Consider the following 21,940-nt stretch of genomic DNA (forward strand, 5'->3'; position numbering starts at 1 on the left):
TCTTCTTACCTGCCCATCACCTCCCTCTGGCGCTCACCTCCCTTTCCTTTCTTCCGTGGCCTTCTGTCCTCTCCTTTCAGATTCCCCCTTCTCCAGCCTTTTACCTCCTTCACCTAGCAGCTGCCCAGCTCGTTACTTCACCCCTCCCCCTCTCCCGGTTTCACCTGTCACCTACCACCTTGTACTCCTTCCTCCCCTCCTCCCACCTTCTTGCTCTAACTTCTCATCTCTTTTTTTTGCAACCCTGGTGAAGGGTCTCAGTCCAAAACGTCGACTGTACTCTTTTCCATAGATGCTGCCTGAGTTCCTCCAGCATTTTGTGGATGGTGTTTAGATTTCCAGCATCTGCAGATTTTACTTGCTTTTGGAAAGATATGAAGTTGTTCACTTTGAAAGAACAACAGGAGAGAGTACAAATGAATCCCCAGTGTTAGAAACATAGAAAACCTACAGCACAATACAGGCCCTTCGGCCCACAAAGCTGTGCCGAACATGTCCCCACCTTAAAACTATCTAGGGTTACCCATAGCCCTCTATTTTTCTCCATGTACCTATAAATAATTTTTACCCTAATGTTACCATATACCACCTTAAGAATCACTTTCTTGTTGGAAAATAAAGAAATACAAGAGAATTTATGAAAAACTAAACAGTGAATAAACAAAGAATGACAAACTACCACCCCAGCCTCTTCTACTGAGCCATTGTTGTATCTAATTGGCTAGCACACGTGGAATTCATGTGATCCACTCCAATCTACCATAAGGAACTTAATCAAATGCCATACAAATCTACATACACAATATCAAACCCCCTTTGCCTTGGATGGTCCTCAATTTTAGAGTAAATTAAGCATTTTTAATCTAATATCAGATGAACCTTTAGGTCCCAAGACTTCAGTTCCCACTGGGTTGGGAGATATTACTTCTTCTTTGTTCATGAAACATAGGAAGCTCACGCACAAGTGCAGCAGGTAATAGGAAAGGCTCACGGACTGTTACCAATACCTGAAGGAGATTGGAATTATAAAGTAGTGACGTCTTGTCTCAAGCACCTGTGAGACAACATTTGGAGTGTCTGTGAACAGTCCTGGTTGTCATAATCTAAGGAAAGGTTTCATTTCATTGGAGACAGCTCAGATAGAGTTCACCGTGATGTTCCTGGATATGGATGGATGATACTGTGAGGAAAAATTAATCAAGTTGAGACTTTATTGCTGGAAGAAAGGGAGGTGATCTTTCTGAAGCATATTACGCACTCGACAGGGTGAATACAGAAGGTATTTTTCCTCTCATGGGAGAATCTATAACTGGAAAGCATGGTGACAGAATAAACTAGGCAGTTATTTAAAAGCAAGATAAGGAAGAATTCTTCTGTCAGAAGGTTACAAGCCTTTGGAATTCCTTGGATAAAGGACTGAAGTGGGCAGCGTCCTGGGGTATAATTGGAGTCACAATGAATTTTTGATTAGTAGGGAAATAAAGAGCAGGAAAGTGGACAAAGAATACCAGATCAGGCATGAGGGGTTGAATAATATCCTCATGTCCCCATGTCCTTATGGCTTGGTTATGGGTTTTGTTGGCAGTGTTTCACAATCGGCAGAGTGTGAAATAATATATGAGCCTTTCCCTGTTTGTTTTTCTAACTGATGGAAAAACTTAGATGCAGTCCAACGAGCTTTGGGAGTCTGTGTTTAGGATGTGGAGACCATGGAAGGAGAGCGGAAGAGGTTTACTAGGATGCTTGCTGGGTGAGAGGGTACAAGCTATAAGGTTAGACAAACTTGGATTGTTTTCACTAGAACACTGGAGGCTGAGGGGAAACCTGAAAGAGGTTTTCAAGATTATGAGAAGCACATATAAGATAGACAGTCAGAATCTTTTCCCCAGGGTAGAAATGTCAAACACCATGTTTTTAAGTTTAGTGAGGGGAAGTTTCAGGGTGACGAGAGGGGCAAGTTTTGATGTCTGAAATGAGTTACTGAGGTAGTAGTACTTTTAAGGCTGGTGAGGGGGGAAGTTTCAAGGTGATGTGAGGGAAGTACTTTACACAAAGACTGGTAGGTGCCTGGAATGGATTACCGAGGTAGAAATGGAAGCAGGCGGTTTGGTGGAGTTCTAGGTGCACGTGAATATTAAGGGAATAGAGAGATATAGATGATCAACAGGAAGAGGATGTTTAGTATAAACTGGCATCAAGATCAGCATAACATCATGGGGCAAATAGCCTGTCTAATGCTGTAATGTTCAATATTCTGTATTTTAGATCGTTAGAATGAGGGATACAAAATGTGGTTAAAATTGTTCATGAAATAAATCTAAAAACCTCAAATGAATTAACTTCCATTTTAGTTGATTTACTTCCTAACAAATATTGAATACAATTGCAACATAGGTTCCCAGTCTAAAAACACACAAATGTATCTACTCCAGCACAACACTTGCAAGGTATTTTGTCTGGTGAAAAGTTCTTGTCGGTCTGCAGACATCATATTTTCATACAAGGTCTTTCACTTCTGCTTTCAGTCCCCGTCGAGTCATTAATTCACCGGCTCCCAAGCAGCTGCTCGCTCTCTCTCCACACTTTTCTCAATCCCATTTGTTACGCTGCACAGTTGCCAAGGCCTCTCACAGTTCCCTTCGAGTCCAACAAACTCTGCTTTGTACCTCACTCATTCTTAGGATTCTTCGTTCTCAGCTCGTCTTTGCCCTTGCGATACTGTCGCCATGTGTTTGTACATTGCTGGCACTTGCAAACTCTCTTCAAACTTACTGGATGCTTCCTAGAAATTATACTATTTTTTCGGTACCTCCTGCATCTAATAAAGTGGCCACTGGGTGGACGTTCATGGTCTTCTGCTGCTGTAGCCCATTCACTTCAAGGTTTGATGTGTTGTGCAGTCAGAGAAACTCTTCTGCATACCACAGTTGTAACATGTGGTTATTTGAGTTACTGTCACCTTCCTGTCTGAACCAGCCTGGACATTCTCCTCTGACCTCTCTCATTAACAAGGCATTCTAGCCCACAGAATTGCCACTCTCAGGAAGTTTTTTGTATATTCACACCATTCTCTGTAAATTCTGGAGACTGTTGTGCATGAAAATCCCAGATCAGCAGTTTCTGAGATACTCAAAGCACCCTGTCTGGCACCAAAAATCATCCAAGATCAAGGTCACTTAGATCACACTTCTTCCCCATTATAATGTTTGGTCTGAACTACAACTGAATCCTTTGACTATGCCTGCATGTTGAGTTGCTGCCACATGATCAGACAATTAGATATTTACATTATCGAGCAGGTGTACCGGCATGCCTACCAAAGTGGCCACTGAGGATATTGCACCCTGACAAGCCAGAGCTCTACGCCTCTCCCTCCCACTCTAGATCAGCAATTATCTGTGGTGAATGTTGGCCTTCACGTGGTCTATTTCCTTTCTGGCTGAGTTCAATGTTATGACTTTGTTCTCTCCAGAGAATGCCTCAAAGGAACTGCAGTCAATTTGTGCAAGCTGGCTGCGAGCTGGTGTATTCATCAGAACATTTCTCTCTGCTCCCTCCGCAGTGAAAGGAAAAATGCATCAGGGTCTCGTACTTAGAGCATTTCTTCCAGCTGGGCGCGTAGCTCTGCTGCTCGAGCTGCTGGCCACAACTCTACATACTTAAAAAATCATCTGCGATGGCGGAAATTTGCTGCCTGCTCTGAAGAACGGAAAGGTTAACTCTTTCTCTCTCCAGAGATGCCACTTGACCTAATGGATGTTTCCAGAATCTGCAGTTCTTTTTATTTTCTGTCTTTTGCTTTATTTTCATATCTTCCTTCAGCTGAGTACGTTAAACCTGACTTTCAGCAGTTCCACAGCCCTACAGGATCTGACGTGCTCAGCATTAGAAATCTACGGAAGTCAGAGAATGTGCTCGGACACGGGAGGTCAGGAATACCAGGAGAGCCAAACGGGGAAGGATAGGCTGCAGCGGAAGCTTCCATAAGGTCAGAAATTGCTTCCTTTACCAAAACGTGGTCTAGTTCTTTCAACAGAGACATACACTTGGAATTCCGCAGTAAGCATGTTAAGATCTCTGAAATTGCAATCTGCAGCAGGCAACTGTAGCCTTGTCCTGTACTGGTCCACACACAATGTACCAGAGGAACTCAAGGACTCAATCAGTGTCTGTACCGAATCAGGGTTTCCACCAAAAATGTCAACAGTCCCTTTCCCTCCACAGTGCTGCTCAAACCGCCGTGTTCCTCCGACAGATTATTTCTTGCTCCAGATCCCAGCATCAGCATTCTCTTGCATCTCGAGTAATGATCAATATCTCCTTGTTTTTTTAATATATCAAAATAAACTTTATTCATTATAATAAAAATCTTTACAAAAATAAACTGCAATGCCTGTCCATTCTTTCATTCTTTCCCCCCACCCCTACTTTCTTATTCGGATCCTTCCCCTTCCTTTCCAGTCCTGATGAAGGTTCTCAGGGAAAGATGAGGAAACACACATCAGTTCTCGTAGAGGGACCACAAGTGGAAAGGGTGAGCAATTTCAACATCTCTGAGGGTGTATCCTGGCCCAACATATCGATGCAGTTACAAAGGAGACACGACAGAGGCTATACTTCATTAGAAGCTTGAGGAGATTTGGTATGTCACCAAAGACACTCACAAATTCCTACAGATGTATGGTGGAAAGTATTCTAACTGACTGCATCACCGTCTGGTATGGGTGGGAGTCTACTGTATAGGATCGAAATAAGCTGCAGAGAGTTGCAAACTTAGTCGGCTTCATTATTGGCACTAGTCTCTGTAGATCCCATGAATACTACCCCACTACTTCTTATATTTTTATTTTTGCACGACTTACATAATTTAACTATTTGATATACATATATATACTTACTGTAATTGACAGATTTTTCTCTCTATTATCATGTATTACATTGTTCTGCTGGCAAAAAGTTAACAAATTTCATGACATATGCCGGTGATATTAAACCTGATTCTGATTTGGTTTATTCTTCTCTAAAGATACTGTCTGACTTGCTGAGTTCCTCCAGCATCTTGTGTGTGTCCCCTGCTATCCTCTTGGTTTGCCTGTGTATTGTGTCTGTGCTGTACTGACTGCCTGTGCAGTGTGGGCAATGGATGGTGAGGGATGGCACACAGGCTAAAAGTCCTCCACTTCATCTTGAAGGATGCATTTGCTCATAGGGCATGGGAATCAGAATCAGGTTTAATGTCACCAGCATATGTCGTAAAATGTGTTCACCTTGCAGAAACAGTTCAATGCAATACATAATAATATACAATAATAGAGTGATAAAACACTGTGAGTTATAGACCAGTTAACCTGAACTCAGAGGCTGGGAAGATGTTAGAGTCAATTGTTAAGGATGAGGTGATGGAGTACTTGGTGACACAGGACAAGATAGTACAAAGTCAGCATGGATTCCTTCAGGGAAAGTCCTGCCTGACGAAACTCTTGGAATTCTTTGAGGAGATTACATGTAGGATAGATAAAGAGGATGCAGTGGATATTGTATATTTGGATGTTCAGAAGGCCTTTGACAAGGTGCCACACATGAGGCTGCTTACCAGGTTAAGAGGCCATGGTGTTACAGGGAAGTTGCGAACATGGTTAGAGCATTGGCTGATTGGTAGGAAGCAGCGAGTGGGAATAAAAGGATCCTTTTCTGGTTGGCTGCCAGCAAATAGTGGTGTACCACAGGGGTCAGTGTTGGGACCACTTCTTTTTATGCTGTCTATCAATAATTTAAATGATGGAATAGATGGCTTTGTTGCCAAGTTTGCAGATGATAGGAAGATTGGAGGAGGGGCAGGTAGTGTTGAGGAAACGGGTAGGCTGCAGAAGGAATTAGGTTAGGAGAATGGGCAAGAAAGTGGCAAATGAAATACAATGTTGGAAAATGCATGGTCATGCACTTTAGTAGTAGAAATAAATGTGTGGACTATTTTCTAAACAGGGAGAAAATCCAGGAATCTGAGATGCAGAGGGACTTGGGAGTCCTTGTGCAGAACACTCTGAAGGTTAACTTGCAGGTTGAGTCGGTGGTGAGGAAGGCAAATGCCATGTTAGCATTCATTTCAAGAGGTCTAGAATACAAGAGCAGGGATGTGATGCTGAGGCTTTATAACGCACAGGTGAGGCCGCACCTTGAGTATTATGAACAGTTTTGGCCCTTCATTTTAGAAAAGATGTGCTGGCATTGGACAGGTTCCTGAGGAGGTTCACAAGGATGATTCCAGGAATGAAGGGTTATCATATGAGAAACATTTAATGGCTGTGGGTCTGTACTCACTGGCCTTCAGAGGATGAGGGGGGATCTCATTGAAACCTTTTGACTGTTGAAAGGCCTAGACAGAGTAGATGTGGAAAGGATGTTTCCCATGGTGGGAGAGTCTAGGACAAGAGGGAACAGCCTCAGGATAGAGGGACACCCTTTCAAAACAGAGATGCGGAGAAATTTCTTTCACCAAAGGGTGGTGAATTTGTGGGATTTGTTGCAGCATGCAGCTGTGGAGGCCAGGTTGTTGTGTGTATTTAAGGCAGAGCTGGACAGGTTCTTGAATGGACATGGCATCAAAGGTTACGGAGAGAAGTCCAGGAACTAGGGTTGAGGAGGGAAAAAAAGGATCAGCCATGACTGAATGACAGAGCAGACTCAAAGGGCCAGATGGCCTAATTCTGCTCCTATGTCTTATGGTTTATTTATATATATATATGTGTGTGTGTGTGTGTGTGTGTGTGTGTGTGTGTGTGTGTGTGTGTGTACTGTGTGTGTATATATATATATATATTAAACAGTTAAATTAAATAAGTAGTGCAAAAAATGGAAATTAAAAAGCAGTGAGGTAATGTTCATGGGTTCAATATCCATTCAGAAATCAGATGTCAGAGGGGAAGAAGCTGTTCCTGAATCACTGAGTGTGTGCCTCCTGCTTCCGTACCTCCTTCCTGATGGTAGCACTGAGAAGAGGGCATGCGCTGGGTGGTGGGGGTCTTTGTAGTGGATGCCGCCTTCCTGAGGCATCGGCTTTTGAAGATATCCTCGAACTGTTCCTGGGCTGACTGAGCTTTCAATTTTCTGCAGCTTTTTCCGATCCTGTGCTGTTGTCCTTCCATACCAGAAGGTGATGCAACCTGTTAGAATACTCTCCACAGTACATCAATAGAAATTTGCACCCTTTACAGTCATGTACTGTGCAACCTCATTCACTTCATGAACACAACATAAGCTAATTCTTTTAATTAAACACAAAGAGGTTTGGTTGGAGAGGTATTGCACAATTGTTTTCCCAACAACTGGTTGTTCTTATTAGCATCTTGCAGCCCAGTTTCTAAGCCTATGCTGTTTGGATGGGGGACCAGCAAGCTGTAGGCTAGCTAAAAATGTCTCTCACTGAAATGCATCGATTAATGATTCTGTTGCTATTTTTGATATTAACCAGTTAAAGATTCATTTTAAAAATCTGCCTTTAGTTTATATGGCAACAACCTTCAGATGTGCCTGGAGGTGGCAGCAAAGAGTCAAATATGCCTCCAGTTTATATATCTGAAAATGAAATGCTGGAAAATTGTTACAAAACAGAAAAATTTGGAGCTTTAAAGACAAAGTGAACCTCAGATGCTGGTAACAAAAATCAAAATGATAGAAGAATTAAGTAAACATACTAAGAATTAATATTATCTTCAATTTCTTCTGGACCATTTGTCACTTATCTTAAAGGCATACGGAGCAAAACTCGCAATAACCTGACACTTCGATGATGCCAGACTGGTAACTTTTCTGGACTATCACCATTTGAATCTGGTTTACTATCACTGTTGTACAGGATGTTGTGAAGCCTCTTGTTTTGTGGCAGCAGTACAGTGCAGGACATAAAATTGCAGTAAGTTACCAAATAAATAAATAGAGCAAAAGAAATTGGTTCGTGGGCTGTTCAGAAATCCAGCGGTGGAGGGGCTGAAACTGCTTATGAATCATTGAGTGCGGGTCTTCAGGTTCTAGTATCTCCTCCCCAATGGTGGTAACCTGAAGTGAGCATGTCCCTGGTGGTTACACCATTGGACGCATACAAATCTAATTTTAATTCATATTTTAAACAGGAGCATAATGAATTTTCCAGTGAACTAGGTGATATTAAAGTGGGTACCTTAAAAGGGAGTATGGGAATGGGATACCAGTGATCCGGGTGCTGACCTATTGAGATTTCCAAACAATGGGATAATGGATATTCGATTTTCAGATCAATTGTGTTGAAAATTATCAATGAATTCTTTAAATTAATTTACTATTCATTGCCTGCCCACTATTATTCACTTTAATGATAATCTAAAATCTACCACAGCTGACCTAACCTTCATATCTTCAAAGTTTTCTTTGTGTATATTAACAGGCTGGATCCTATTCAATTAGATCACTTCCAACATATCATTTTTGATTTAGCCTTCTTTTTCAGCCTCAAAGACAGCATCTAGTGGTTCCCTAATACAATAGTGCACTCTTGATCTCACAACCTACCTCGTTACGTTCTTCACGATTCAAGATAATGTTATGTTAATGTTATTTACAGTACACAGGTGAAAAGGAGAACGAATACTCCAGATCTGATGCAACACAAAAAAACACAATAAGATACAGAGCACAATAAATATAAATATATAAGATAGCTTATATACTGTACTGTTCATAGATTGATTGCATGTCCATAAAGTGCTGCGTTATGGAGTGTCTGGTCTATACATAAAGTGACTGACAGGAAATGATAACGTATTGGTGACGGGGTGTGGAGAGGTGATTTAATGGGTGGGGGTGTTGATCAGCCATACTGTTTGGGGAAAGTAGCTGTTTGTAAGTCTGGTGGTCCTGGTGTGGAAGCCTCCTCCCTGATGGGAGTGCGACAAACAGTCCATGAGGAGAGCAGGTGGGATCCTTCATGATGTTACTGGTCCTTTTCTGGCATCTTTCTGTAAATATGTCCCTGATGGCAGGTGTGCTGGTGCTGGCGATACTCTGGGGAGTTTTTTACTCCCCATTGCAGAGCCTTCTTATCCACTGCGGTGATAGCTTGCTGGGATGCTCTCTGTAGAATGATGTGAGTAAAGACGTGCTGTTACGAGAATACACATAAAATTAAGATGTTTGCTGGCCTGGGCTAGCATCAGTGGCATCAGCAGTTGGTCTGCCACCTGCCCTCAGGGGAAGGAGAGATAAGGAACAATGGAGCAGCGTCTGGAGATGTGTAATGAAGGGATGTGGGAGGAAGAGCTGTCTGGAGCGGCTCCCCCCTTTGAACCCTGAACTGTTTGAAGTGATGGACAGGCGATACCCCAGCAGGGGGATAAAAAGGGACAGGTTCGCTAAGACAGAACACACACGCCACCCGAGGTAACAAGACCCTGGAAGCGGTGCGCCTCTCACGAGTGGGTGAGAAGTACCGGACAACGCACAGGGTGGAAAGGTACGATCAGCGGGAACCCGGTGTGTGTCCGCCCTTGCCTGGGTGCCGGGTTCACTGCAGAGGATCGACCGCATCTGGAGGAGGGGTCACAGTCGGTGACCTCAGGTGACATCACCAAGGACCCGCCCAAAAGTTGCTCGTGAGCAATCTCGCTGGTCTGTGAGTGAAGCTGTGCTGAATGATGAGTTGTTCTCTCTGTCTCTCTTCCCCCACCTTGTCCATCGCCATGGCAACGATTACTGCGAACTGAACTTTGAGTCATTTTGAAATTGGTCATTTACCCCTAGACAACGATAGAGCTTGATTGATGCTGTTATCTTAATTCTGTGCACATGTGTGGTTATCATTGTTGAATTGTTGCATTTATTATCCTTTCGATTACTGTGTTGCTTGTTTCTTTAATAAAACTTTCTTAGTTCTAGTACTCCAGACTCCAACTGAGTGATCCATTTCTGCTGGTTTGGCAACCCAGTTACGGGGTACGTAACATAAGTGGGGTTCTCGTCCGCGATTTTGAACGCTAAATTTGGGACGGAGTAAATTGATTGGGTTAAAATTCCCGAAAGAAAGAAAAGACAAACAGCAGAAATGGAGGTTGAGGAATTTATAAAGGCGCCGACCTTGGAGGCATTAGAGGATGCCAGGAAATCGGAATTGATAGCTGTGGCAAAACGGGTGAATCTTGCTAAGGTGAAGTCGACAATGAGGAGAGAGGAGATACACAGAGCTATTGTAGAGCACTATGTATCTAAAGGTGTGTTTCCCCAAGGTGAGCTGGGGGAGGTGTCTATTGAAAAACCTGCTGGAGACGCGGTACAGGTACAGCTTGAAAAACTGAGACTCGAGCACGAGTTCCGGGTACGGCAGTTAGAACACGAAGAGAAAGAGAGGGACAGACAGATGGAGAGAGAAGAGAAAGAGAGGGACAGACAGTTGGAGAGAGAGGAGAAACAGAGGGAAAGGGAATTTGAGCTGGAGAAGTTAAAGATAAGGGCCGAGCAGGGGCTCGTGCCGAACCAAGGTGGAGGGTTCAGGGCGACCCAGGAGGTTAGGCTGGTTCCCCCATTTGACGATACCGATGTGGATCGGTACTTTCTCCACTTCGAAAAAGTAGCTATAAGTCAGGAATGGCCGAGGGATAAGTGGGTTGTCTTACTTCAGAGTGTACTGAAAGGGAAGGCCCAACAAGCTTACTCCGCTTTATCCGCGGAAGATGCCCAGAAGTATGAGGTGGTGAAGGAGGCCATCCTCAGGATTTATGAGTTGGTCCCGGAGGCATACCGGCAGAGGTTCCGGAATGCGAGGAAGCGGTGGGACCGCACGTATTTGGAGTTTGCTCGCGAGATGCAAACATATTGTGAGCGTTGGTGCGCCTCGAAAGGGGTAGAGGGGGATTATGACAGACTGCTGCAGCTGATTCTGATTGAGCAGTTTAAAGGTTGTGTCCCTGAGGGTATGAGACCCTACCTCGATGAGAAAGAGGCAGCCACGTTAGCCGCAACTGCTAAGTTAGCGGATGAGTATGCGTTGACGCATAAAATGAAGTTTGCCCCGAGTAAAGGCTACCAGAAGGGTAGTCAGGACGGCGGGGAGAGTCCGCCGGAAAAGTCAGAAAGTAAGCTGGGGACTAGTGAAAAGGATAAGGTAGACCGGGAGCAGTCTGGTAGGAAGTCTCCTGGGGTCGTCTGTTATAATTGTGGGAAAGTCGGACACTTTGCGTCCAGGTGCTTTGCCCCAAGGAAGGAGACGGGGAAAGGAAAAGCGGAAATTTTGAATGGCTGTATCGAGCTGTTAAGCGAACCGCTAGGGAAGGACAGGTCTGAAAAAGTCCAGGAAGGGCGCGAGAGGTTTATCTCGGCCGGACTGGTGTCAGTGAAGGAGAGGTTAAAACCAGTTCCAGTGCGGATCTGGAGAGACACGGGAGCGTGTCAGTCATTGATATTGAATAGTGTATTAGAGTTTAGCTCAGAGACCCAGACTGGGGAGGTAGAGGTCAAAGGTGTTGGGGAAGGGACAGAGTCAGTCCCTTTGCACCAGATACATTTACAGAGCAACCTGGTCCCTGGACTAGTCACGATCGGGGTGAGGTCCGAATTACCGATGAAAGACGTGGAAGTCTTGCTCGGTAATGACATCGCCGGAGGAATCGTGTTCCCAGTCGTGAGATTGACGGGTCAGCCTGCCAGCATGGAGGCCCCGCCCGCGATGGTGAATTTGGCTGAAACATTTCTGCCAACCTTGTATGAGACAGGGTGTAGTGAGATAAGAGGTAGTGAGGGAGCTGGGACGGACGTAGCAGTAGTCAGGAAAGAATTTGTGCAGACGCAGGAGCGAGACGAGGGGCTGATGGTTTTTGCCGAGACCGCTCTCTCTGACACAGCCTTGACAAGCTATTGTGCGGATAAGGAGGTGCTAAGGAAGAAAGAGAAATCAAGTACAGCATCCGCAGATGAGGAGTGGGGGGTGGTGCAAAAGAGTTATGGGGATGAGGTTTTTAACATGGCCCACGAGGTACCCCCCGGTGGACATTTTGCGGTGCTGGAGGAAACAGTTGGTGGAATCATGCAAGAGATTTACCGGCTGCCCAGGGGGAAGAATGTTATTGATCATGACCGACGCGAACTGAGACGGTCACCGGCTTTTGATATGCTAACAAACCTAGTCGGTGTTAGCGTGGAAATCAATGAAGCTAGGGGCCCCTTGATAAGAGGAAAAAACCATTTTGAAAAGATTAGGATGGGATCGGTCAGATGGGAGAAGGCTATTGTTTTGGCCAGGTCTACTGATAAGGTCTCTCCCTTAATCCCCGAAGGAGTAATTAAACGACTCGCACCCATGTGTTTGATTGTCCCGAGGAAATGCAAAGAACTGGGACGTTGGGTTATGTCTGTTACAATAGGGCGGCCAAGTAAACAACACCCATATTTTTCGAGTAATTCAGTGACTAGAGGGCTGATGAACACAGAGGTGTGTATTGGCAATTTAACACGGCTGTCTGAAGCCAGCTTGATAGTGAACCTTGAAAAAAATGAATTCGGCCACACGAATGTCACTTACCTGGGAATTGTGGTGACACAGGGGCAGCTGGCAGTGATGCAAGCTACAGTGCAGGCTATCGCTGACCTCCCAACCCCGACAGACAAGAGGGCCCTCAGAAGGCTTTTGGAGATGGTGGGGTACTGCAGGAAGTTTTGCAATAACTCTGCGGTCAATACCCGTCCCCCTCCTACTAAGCCCTTGCGAGAGAAAATTGAGTCGGAATGGGACGACCCTTGTTATTGTGGTCCGGGACAAAACCAAATGAGAGGTTACATTGGTCGCAATTCATCAGTGTTTTTGGCCACTATGAAGTTTGCTGAGTTGGAGCCTGGTCTAAGGGATTATTAATAACACGTGTAAAAGGAACAGAAAATGTGATGACTGTCTGTCAAGGTGTTGACAGCTTCAAATTCTCTGTATTAGCTAAATAACTGTTAAAGATGTATATTGTGTATGTATCAGATAATGTAGTCATGTTTGTAATTTTTACCTCCCGGTAAAAATCCTTAAAGGGGGGAAGTGTTACGAGAATACACATAAAATTAAGATGTTTGCTGGCCTGGGCTAGCATCAGTGGCATCAGCAGTTGGTCTGCCACCTGCCCTCAGGGGAAGGAGAGATAAGGAACAATGGAGCAGCGTCTGGAGATGTGTAATGAAGGGATGTGGGAGGAAGAACTGTCTGGAGCGGCTCCCCCCCTTTGAACCCTGAACTGTTTGAAGTGATGGACAGGCGATACCCCAGCAGGGGGATAAAAAGGGACAGGTTCGCTAAGACAGAACACACACGCCACCCGAGGTAACGAGACCCTGGAAGCGGTGCGCTTCTCACGAGTGGGTGAGAAGTACCAGACAACGACAAGGGTGGAAAGGTACGATCAGCGGGAACCTGGTGTGTGTCCGCCCTTGCCTGGGTGCCGGGTTCACTGCAGAGGATCGACCGCATCTGGAGGAGGGGTCACAGTCGGTGACCTCAGGTGACATCACCAAGGACCCGCCCAAAAGTTGCTCGTGAGCCATCTCGCTGGTCTGTGAGTGAAGCTGTGCTGAATGATGAGTTGTTCTCTCTGTCTCTCTCCCCCCACCTTGTCCATCGCCATGGCAACGATTACTGCGAACTGAACTTTGAGTCATTTTGAAATTGGTCATTTACCCCTAGACAACGATAGAGCTTGATTGATGCTGTTATCTTAATTCTGTGCACATGTGTGGTTATCATTGTTGAATTGTTGCATTTATTATCCTTTCGATTACTGTGTTGCTTGTTTCTTTAATAAAACTTTCTTAGTTCTAGTACTCCAGACTCCAACTGAGTGATCCATTTCTGCTGGTTTGGCAACCCAGTTACGGGGTACGTAACAGTGCAAACACGAAGAAATCTGCAGATGCTGGAAATTCAAGCAACACACATAAAAAATGCTGGTGAATGCAGCAGGCCAGGCAGCATCTGCAGGAAGAGATACAGTCGGCGTTTCGGGCCAAGACCCTTCGTCAGGACTAATTGAGAGAAGGGATAGTAAGAGATTTGAAAATGAGAGGGGGAGGGGGAGATCTGAAATGATAGAAAACAGGAGGGGGAGGGATGGAGCCAAGAGCTGGACAGGTGATTGGCAAAAGGGATATGAGGCTGGAGAAGGGAGAGGATCATAGGACGGGGAGGCCTAGGGAGAAAGAAGGGGGGGGAGGAAGCCCAGAGGATGGGCAAGGAATTATAGTGAGAGGGGGGCAGAGGGAGAAAAAAGAGACGAAAAAAAAGGGAAAGGAAAAAAAATATTAATAATAAATAAATAAGGGATGGGGTAAGAAGGGGAGGTGGGCCATCAACTCTGCTCTCAAATGCATCTCCCCCATTTCATGCACAGCTGCTCTCACTCCATCCTCCCACCACCCCACTAGGAATAGGGTTCCCCTGGTCCTCATCTACCACCCCACCAGCCTCTGGGTCCAACATATTATTCTCCGTAACTTCCGCCACCTCCAACGGGATCCCACCATAAAGCACACCTTTCCCTCCCCCCCCTTTCTGCTTTCCACAGGGATCGCTCCCTATGCGACTCCCTTGTCCATTCGTCCCCCCATCCCTTCCCTTCGATCTCCCTCCCAGCACTTATCCTTGTAAGCGAAACAAGTGCTACACATGCCCTTACACTTCCTCCCTCACCACCATTCAGGGCCCCAGACAGTCCTTCCAGGTGAGGCGACACTTCACCTGTGAGTCGGCTGGAGTGATATATTGTGTCCGGTGCTCCCGATGTGGCCTTTTATATATTGGCGAGACCCGACGCAGACTGGGAGACCATTTCGCTGAACACCTACGCTCTGTCCGCCAGAGAAAGCAAGATCTCCCAGTGGCCACACATTTTAATTCCACATCCTGTTCTCATTCTGATATGTCTATCCACGGCCTCCTCTACAGTCAAGATGAAGCCACACTCAGGTTGGAGGAACAACACCTTATATTCTGTCTGGGTAACCTCCAACCTGATGGCATGAAAATTGACTTCTCTAACTTCCGTTAATGCCCCACCTCCCCTTCGTACCCCATCCCTTATTTATTTATTATTAATTTTTTCCCCTTTTTTTCTCTCTTTTTTCTCCCTCTGTCCCTCTTACTATAACTCCTTGCCCATCCTCGGGGCTTGTCCCCCTCCCCCTTTCTCATAGGTCTCCCATCCCATGATTCTCTCCCTTCTCCAGCCTCTCATATCCCTTTTGCCAATCACCTGTCCAGCTCTTGGCTCCATCCCTCCCCCTCCTGTCTTATCCTATCATTTCGGATCTCCCCCTCCCCCTCCCACTTTCAAATCTCTTACTAGTTCTTCCTTCAGTTAGTCCTGACGAAGGATCTCGGCCTGAAACGTCGACTGTACCTCTTCTGAGAGATGTGCATCATCCAGCCCTCTTCAGCCTCCTCAGAAAGTAGAGGCATTGGACCTTGAGAGGTTGTGTGAGCTGTGCACTCTCAGGCGTTTGAAACTGTCTGCAGTTTCCACCGTTGTGCCACTGATGTAAAGGAGGGTGTGAGTGGTGTGAGTTGTCCTGAAATCGATAACCATCTTCGACTCTGTCACATGCCACATCATTCGCACTCTTGCCAATGTGATTACTCGGCTGCTTGGCTGTGCAGACATGTGTGAGCAGAGAGTACAGCACTGGATTCATCACACAGCCCCGGGGGGTGGGGGGCACACACGTGTAGACGATGGGGAGGGGAGGGAGGAACTGTTGTGCATCCTGACAGTCTGAAGTGATTTCATTAGGAAGTGCAACACCAGTGGTGTATTTAGACTGAGGAGCAGGAGTTTGTTCACCAGGGTCTGTGGGACAACAGTGTTGAATGTCGTACTGAAATCCAGAAACAGTATTCCTGACACCAGTGTTCTTGTTTTCTAGGTGTCAGGGCCGGGTGTGTGACAGATGCTATAGAGTTGTCAGAAAGCATATGGATGAGTATCCATTATGGCAGAAATTGAGTTTTTGATGTGTGCTATTACCGGGCATTCAAAGCACTTCATAATGATTGGAGTCAGTACCACCAGACTGTAGTCATTTAGTTCTGAAGGTGAAGAGAACTAATTGTCTACATACACCTTACTGTCTACCTGTCATGTACTTTCTCTGTAGCTGTTATACTTCACTCTGCATTCTGTTATTGCTTCACCTTGTCCTACCTCAATAATCTGATCTGTATGAACAGTATGTAAGACAAGCTTTTCACTTTATCTTGGTGCATGCGTCAATAATAATCCAATTCCTATGAAAATTTAATGTACAATGATACAATACTATGCAGGCACAAATTTTGTTCAACAATTTATTTTACTGTGCCTTTAGCCTGGTGTTATTCAGGCTTGCGCCCCTTTAAAGACCCAGCAGCATTAGCTGGGGCTCAGAGACAATATTTTGGTAGCTGCTGGACGCATGTGGAACTACAACTCCCAGAAGGCACAGGGTGCACCAGTTCCAGTTAATGGGCGGGGCGAGGGTAGCGCAGGCGTAGAAGGTGAAAATCGGCCGGCATTGGAGGGGGAATTTAGCAACCTCTCACCTTTACGTTGACCCCTGACCTGGGACTCTCTAAAGAAAGTGAGTGATTCTCTGACCCTATATTTATCCCTCAGTCGATCCTCATACCCTCCTCACAATCTATCCACCAACCATCTCTCCGCAAATTCACTCCCCCACCCTTCACTCTCTGCTCTTCTCCTACCCCACCATCTCCTTCCCCCGCACCTCCTCTCTCACCTCACCCTTCCTTCCCCCTCACACACCTCGCCCTCGTCCCTAACCACTCTCTCCTACCCCATCCCCTCACTCTTCTCTCCCACTTTCTCCTCCTCTCCCTCTCCTTCACCCGCACTTCCACCCTCCTCTCTCCGACCCCCTCACCCTCACCCTCCCACTGGTACCATAACCCCCTCCCCTTCCTCCCTCCTCCCTACTCACCGTGCTCCACCACTCCACCTTCAATCTCCCTCACCTTCCCACTGATCCCCTACCCCCTTCGCCCTCCCTTCCCTCTCCCCTCCCCTTCCTGCCCAACACCACACCCCCTCACTCCTTCCCCTCCTCCTCCCTCCCCTCCCCCTCCCCCTCCCTCTCCTCCCCCTCCCCCTCCTCCCCCTCCCCCTCCCTCTCCTCCCCTCCCCCTCCCTCTCCTCCCCCTCCCCTCCCCCTCCTCCTCATCCCTCCCCTCCCCCTCCCTCCCCTCCCCCTCCCTCCCCTCCCCCTTCCCCTCCCTTCCCCTCCCCCCTTCCCCTCCCCTCCCCCCTCCCCTCCTCCTCCCTCCCCTCCCCTCCTCCCCTCCTCCCTCCCCTCCTCCCCTCCTCCCTCCCCTCCTCCCCTCCCCTCCTCCCTCCCCTCCTCCCCTCCTCCCCTCCTCCCCTCCTCCCCTCCTCCCCTCCTCCCCTCCTCCCCTCCTCCCTCCCCCTCCCCTCCTCCCTCCCCCTCTCCTCCTCCCCTCCCCCTTCCCCTCCTCCTCCCCTCCCCCTCCTCCTCTCCTCCCCTCCCCCTCCTCCTCTCCTCCTCCTCCCCTCCCCCTCCTCCTCCCCTCCTCCTCCCCTCCCCCTCCCCTCCCCCTCCCCTCCCCCTCCCCTCCTCCTCCCCTCCTCCTCCCCTCCTCCTCCCCTCCCCCTCCCCTCCTCCTCCCCTCCTCCTCCCCTCCCCTCCTCCTCCCCTCCCCCTCCTCTCCTCCCCTCCCCCTCCTCTCCTCCCCTCCCCCTCCTCCTCTCCTCCCCTCCCCTCCTCCTCTCCTCCCCTCCCCCTCCCCTCCCCCTCCCCTCCTCCTCCCCTCCCCCTCCCCTCCCCCCTCCCCTCCTCCCTCCCCTCCTCCTCCCCTCCTCCCCTCCCCCTCCCCTCCTCCCCCCTCTCCTCCTCCCCCCTCCCTCCCCTCCTCCCCTCCTCCCTCCCCCTCCCCTCCTCCCTCCCCCTCCCCTCCTCCCTCCCCCCCACCTCCCCCCCCCCCCCTTCCCCTCCTCCTACCCCCCCCCTCCTCCTCTCCTCCCCTCCCCCTCCTCCTCTCCTCCTCCTCCCCTCCCCCTCCTCCTCTCCTCCTCCTCCCCTCCCCCTCCTCCTCCCCTCCTCCTCCCCTCCTCCTCCCCTCCTCCTCCCCTCCTCCTCCCCTCCTCCTCCCCTCCCCCTCCCCTCCTCCTCCCCTCCTCCTCCCCTCCCCTCCTCCTCCCCTCCCCCTCCTCTCCTCCCCTCCCCCTCCTCTCCTCCCCTCCCCCTCCTCCTCTCCTCCCCTCCCCCTCCCCTCCCCCTCCCCTCCTCCTCCCCTCCCCCTCCCCTCCCCCCTCCCCTCCTCCCTCCCCTCCTCCTCCCCTCCTCCCCTCCCCCTCCCCTCCTCCCCCCTCCCCTCCTCCCCCCTCCCCTCCTCCCCCCTCCCTCCTCTCCTCCTCTCCTCCTCTCCTCCTCCCCCCTCCCCCTCCCTCCTCCCCTCCCCCCTTCCCCCCTCCCCCCTTCCCCCCTCCCCCCTTCCCCTCCCCTTCCCCCTCCCCCTCCCCCCTCCCCCTTTCCCCCCTCCCCCTTTCCCCCCTCCCCTTCCCCCCTCCCCTTCCCCCTTCCCCCTCCCCCCTCCCCTCTTCCCCCCTCCCCCTCCCCCCTCCCCTCTTCCCCCCCTCCCCTCTTCCCCCCTCCCCTCCTCCTCCCCTCCTCCCCCCTCCTCCCCCCTCCTCCCCCCTCCTCCCCCCTCCTCCCCCCTCCTCCCCCCTCCCCCCTCCTCCCCCCTCCTTCCCTCCCCCCTTCCCTCCCCCCTCCCCTCCCCCCTCCCCTCCCCCTCCCCTCCCCCCTCCCCTCCTCCCCTCCCCTCCCCCCTCCCCTCCTCCCCTCCCCTCCTCCTCCCCCTCCCCCTCCCCTTCCCCTCCCCCTCCCCTTCCCCTCCTCCTCCCCCTCCCCTTCCCCTCCTCCTCCCCCCTTCCCCTCCTCCTCCCCCCTCCCCTTCCCCTCCTCCTCCCCCTCCCCCCTCCCCTTCCCCTCCTCCTCCCCCTCCCCTTCCCCTCCTCCTCCCCTTCCCCTCCTCCTCCTCCCTCCCCTCCCCTCCTCCTCCTCCCTCCCCTCCCCTCCTCCTCCCTCCCTCCCTCCCCTCCTCCTCCCTCCCTCCTCCTCCCTCCCCTCCCCTCCTCCTCCCTCCCCTCCCCTCCCCTCCTCCTCTCCTTCCTTCCACTTGCTCCTCCCCCCTTACACACATGCACCCATCTTTACACACACACACACACTCCCATCTTTACACCCCCCTTCACAACCCCCTCACACCCTCCCCTCTTCACCACCCCTCTCTCCCTGCCCTACCCCTCTACACACACACACCCTCTACACATACACACCTCTACCCACACACACACCCCTACCCACACACACACACACCCTCTACACATACACCCCCCTCTACACATACACCCCCTCTACACACACACACCCCCCTACACACACACCCTCCTACACACACACACACACACCCTCTACACACTCCTCTCTCTCTCTCTCACACACACACACACACCCTCTTTCCCCCATCTACACTACCCCTCTTTCACCACCCCACCTCTGTTACCACCCCACCTTTCCACCTCTTCCCTACCCCTCCCTCCCCTTCCCCCCAAAACCCCCTATCTCAACCCCTTCCCCAACCCCTCTTCCCCCACCCCTTACTCCTCCGTTACCACTGCTTCCCCCTTCCTCCCCTTCCTTTTCCCTCCTCCTTCCCCCTCTACACCAGCCCCTGTCTTCGAACACACCCCCTCTTCCGTGCACCCCCACCTCTTCCACTCCTCCCGCACCACTCCCCCTTCCTTCTCCCTCCCCTTCCCCTCCTTCCCCTCCCCTCTTCCCCTCTTTCCCCTCCCCTCCTTCCCCTCTCTTTCCCCTCTTCCCCTCTTCCCCTCTTCCCCTCTTCCCCTCTCCATCCTCCTCCTACCATTGTGAAAGCCTTCATCTTTAAGGTGGTTCCCTCTCAATCTCCCCCCTTCGCATTCCAGTCCCCAGCTTCTTGGTACTGCCGGTTTTTAAGTTGATAAGTATACACCAAATGCTGGAGAAACTCCGCAGTTCAGGCAGCCTCTATGGAGAGGAACAAGCTCTCACCCTTTCGAGCCGAGACCCGTCATCAGGACTGGAAAGTAATGTGGAGGATGCCAGAATAAGACGGTGGAGGGAGAGGGGAAGCTGGCTGGGTGTGGGAGTGGGGGATGAGGTGAGAAACGGAGAGGGGATAGATGTATAGGTGAATAGGCTGAAGAGGAAGGAATCTGATAGGAATGGAGAGTGGACCATGGGAGAAAGGGAAGGAGGGAATCAGTAGGAAGGTGATAGGCAGATGAGGCGAAGAGAAGGGGGTTAGAGGAGAGTCAGAATGGGTAAATGGAAAAGGAGAGAAGGGAGTGTGCGGAAATGACCAGAAGTTAGAGAAACCGATGCCCTGACAGAATATTAATCCTATGCACTGGGAAATCCTGCCTGGTGTGTACGGAGTAAGGTGCAATGTATATACTGAACCTGTTTAGATTGTAGTGACATCTCACCCTCCCCCCCCCCCCCCATATTGAACTTGTTCATGCAAACTTTAATCTTCTCTCTTTAATCACTCTGGTACAGTGTCACTAAACATGATGGGATCCAACACCATATACGAGTTTGCTGATGTGGGCCGTATCAAAGGGGGTGATGAATCAGCATACAGGAGGGAGATTGAAAGTTTGGCTGAGGGATCTAATAGCAACAAACTCTCACTCAATATAAATAAGACCAAGAAACCGATGGTAGGCTTCAGGAGAGAGAAACAAGAGGTCCACGAGCAAGTTCTCATCAGAGGTGGAGAGAGTCAGTAACTTTAAATTTCTGGGTGTCACTATCTCAGAGGATCTGTCCAGGACCCATCCCAAATTTTCTTCACAAATATAATTCTGAAGAAAGCACGATAGTGCCTCTACTTCCTCAGGAGTCTGCGGAGGTTCAGTATCTCATCAAAAACTTTGGCAAGCTACTTTAGATGTGTGGTGGAAAGTGTGCTGACCGGCTGCGTTACGGCCTGGTATGGGAACACCAACGCCTTTGAGCGGAAAATCCTACAAAAAGTAGTGGATTCGGTCCAGTACATCAGGGGTAAAACCCAACCCTCCCAACCATTGAGCACATTTACATTCAATATTGCCGTAGAAGCTCACCACCCGGGCCATGCTGTCTTCTTTCTGCTGCCGTCAGGTAGAAGGTCCTCAGGATTCACACCACCAAGTTCAAGAGCAGTTACTACCCCTCAACCATCAGGCTCTAGAAACAAAAGGAGATAACTACATTCATTTATGGATTCTTTCATCTTGCTATTGCATGCTCGTTATTTATTTATATCTGCATCTGCACTGTTTGTTTACAGTTTACAGATCCTGTTACAGTTATATTCTATAGATTTGCTAAGTATGCTCGCAGGAAAAGAGTCTCCGGGTTGTATGTGGTGACATCTATGTATTCTGATAATAAATGTTACTTTGAACTTTGAGTTATTGATGTTGTAATTTAGAGCATGTATTTGCTCCTTTTTGGACCTTCAGGTTCTGCAAAACCATCAGGGAGCGTTGAGATCTCCATATGAATACTGGGCCATCAGGGAGCGTTGAGACCTCCATATGAATACTGGGCCATCAGGGAGTGTTGAGACCTCAGTACGAATAATGAACCATCAGGGAATGTTGAGACCTCCATATGAATACTGGGCCATCAGGGAGCATTGAGACCTCTACATGAATACTGCACCCTCATCTGCAACTCACCAGGTAAGTTAAACTGAGAATCATATGGCAGCAACTCAGTGCATAAAAGCATGCAGACGGGGTCAAGATGTTCAGTTGTTGTTCAGACCAAAGATCAGAATGGGGAAGAAATGTGATCTAAGTGACTTTGACCGTGAAATGATAGTTGGTGCCAGATGGGGTGG

The 21,940-nt window shown here is 49.1% G+C and overlaps 1 protein-coding gene across 1 annotated transcript in view; it reads left to right on the forward strand.

Annotated features, from left to right (window-relative positions):
* Positions 1-16,497: 16,497 nt before the first annotated feature.
* LOC134339443 (long-chain fatty acid transport protein 1-like) overlaps positions 16,498-21,940 on the forward strand; it is a 98,615-nt gene continuing 93,172 nt past the window's right edge. The window contains exons 1-2 of the mRNA XM_063035958.1: positions 16,498-16,605; positions 21,558-21,779. The gene's annotated coding sequence lies outside the window, so the exon portion shown is untranslated. The remainder of the gene's footprint in view (positions 16,606-21,557; positions 21,780-21,940) is intronic.

The sequence above is a fragment of the Mobula hypostoma genome, chromosome 29 (assembly GCF_963921235.1).
Source record: "Mobula hypostoma chromosome 29, sMobHyp1.1, whole genome shotgun sequence".
In the NCBI taxonomy this organism is placed as follows: Eukaryota; Metazoa; Chordata; class Chondrichthyes; order Myliobatiformes; family Myliobatidae; genus Mobula; species Mobula hypostoma.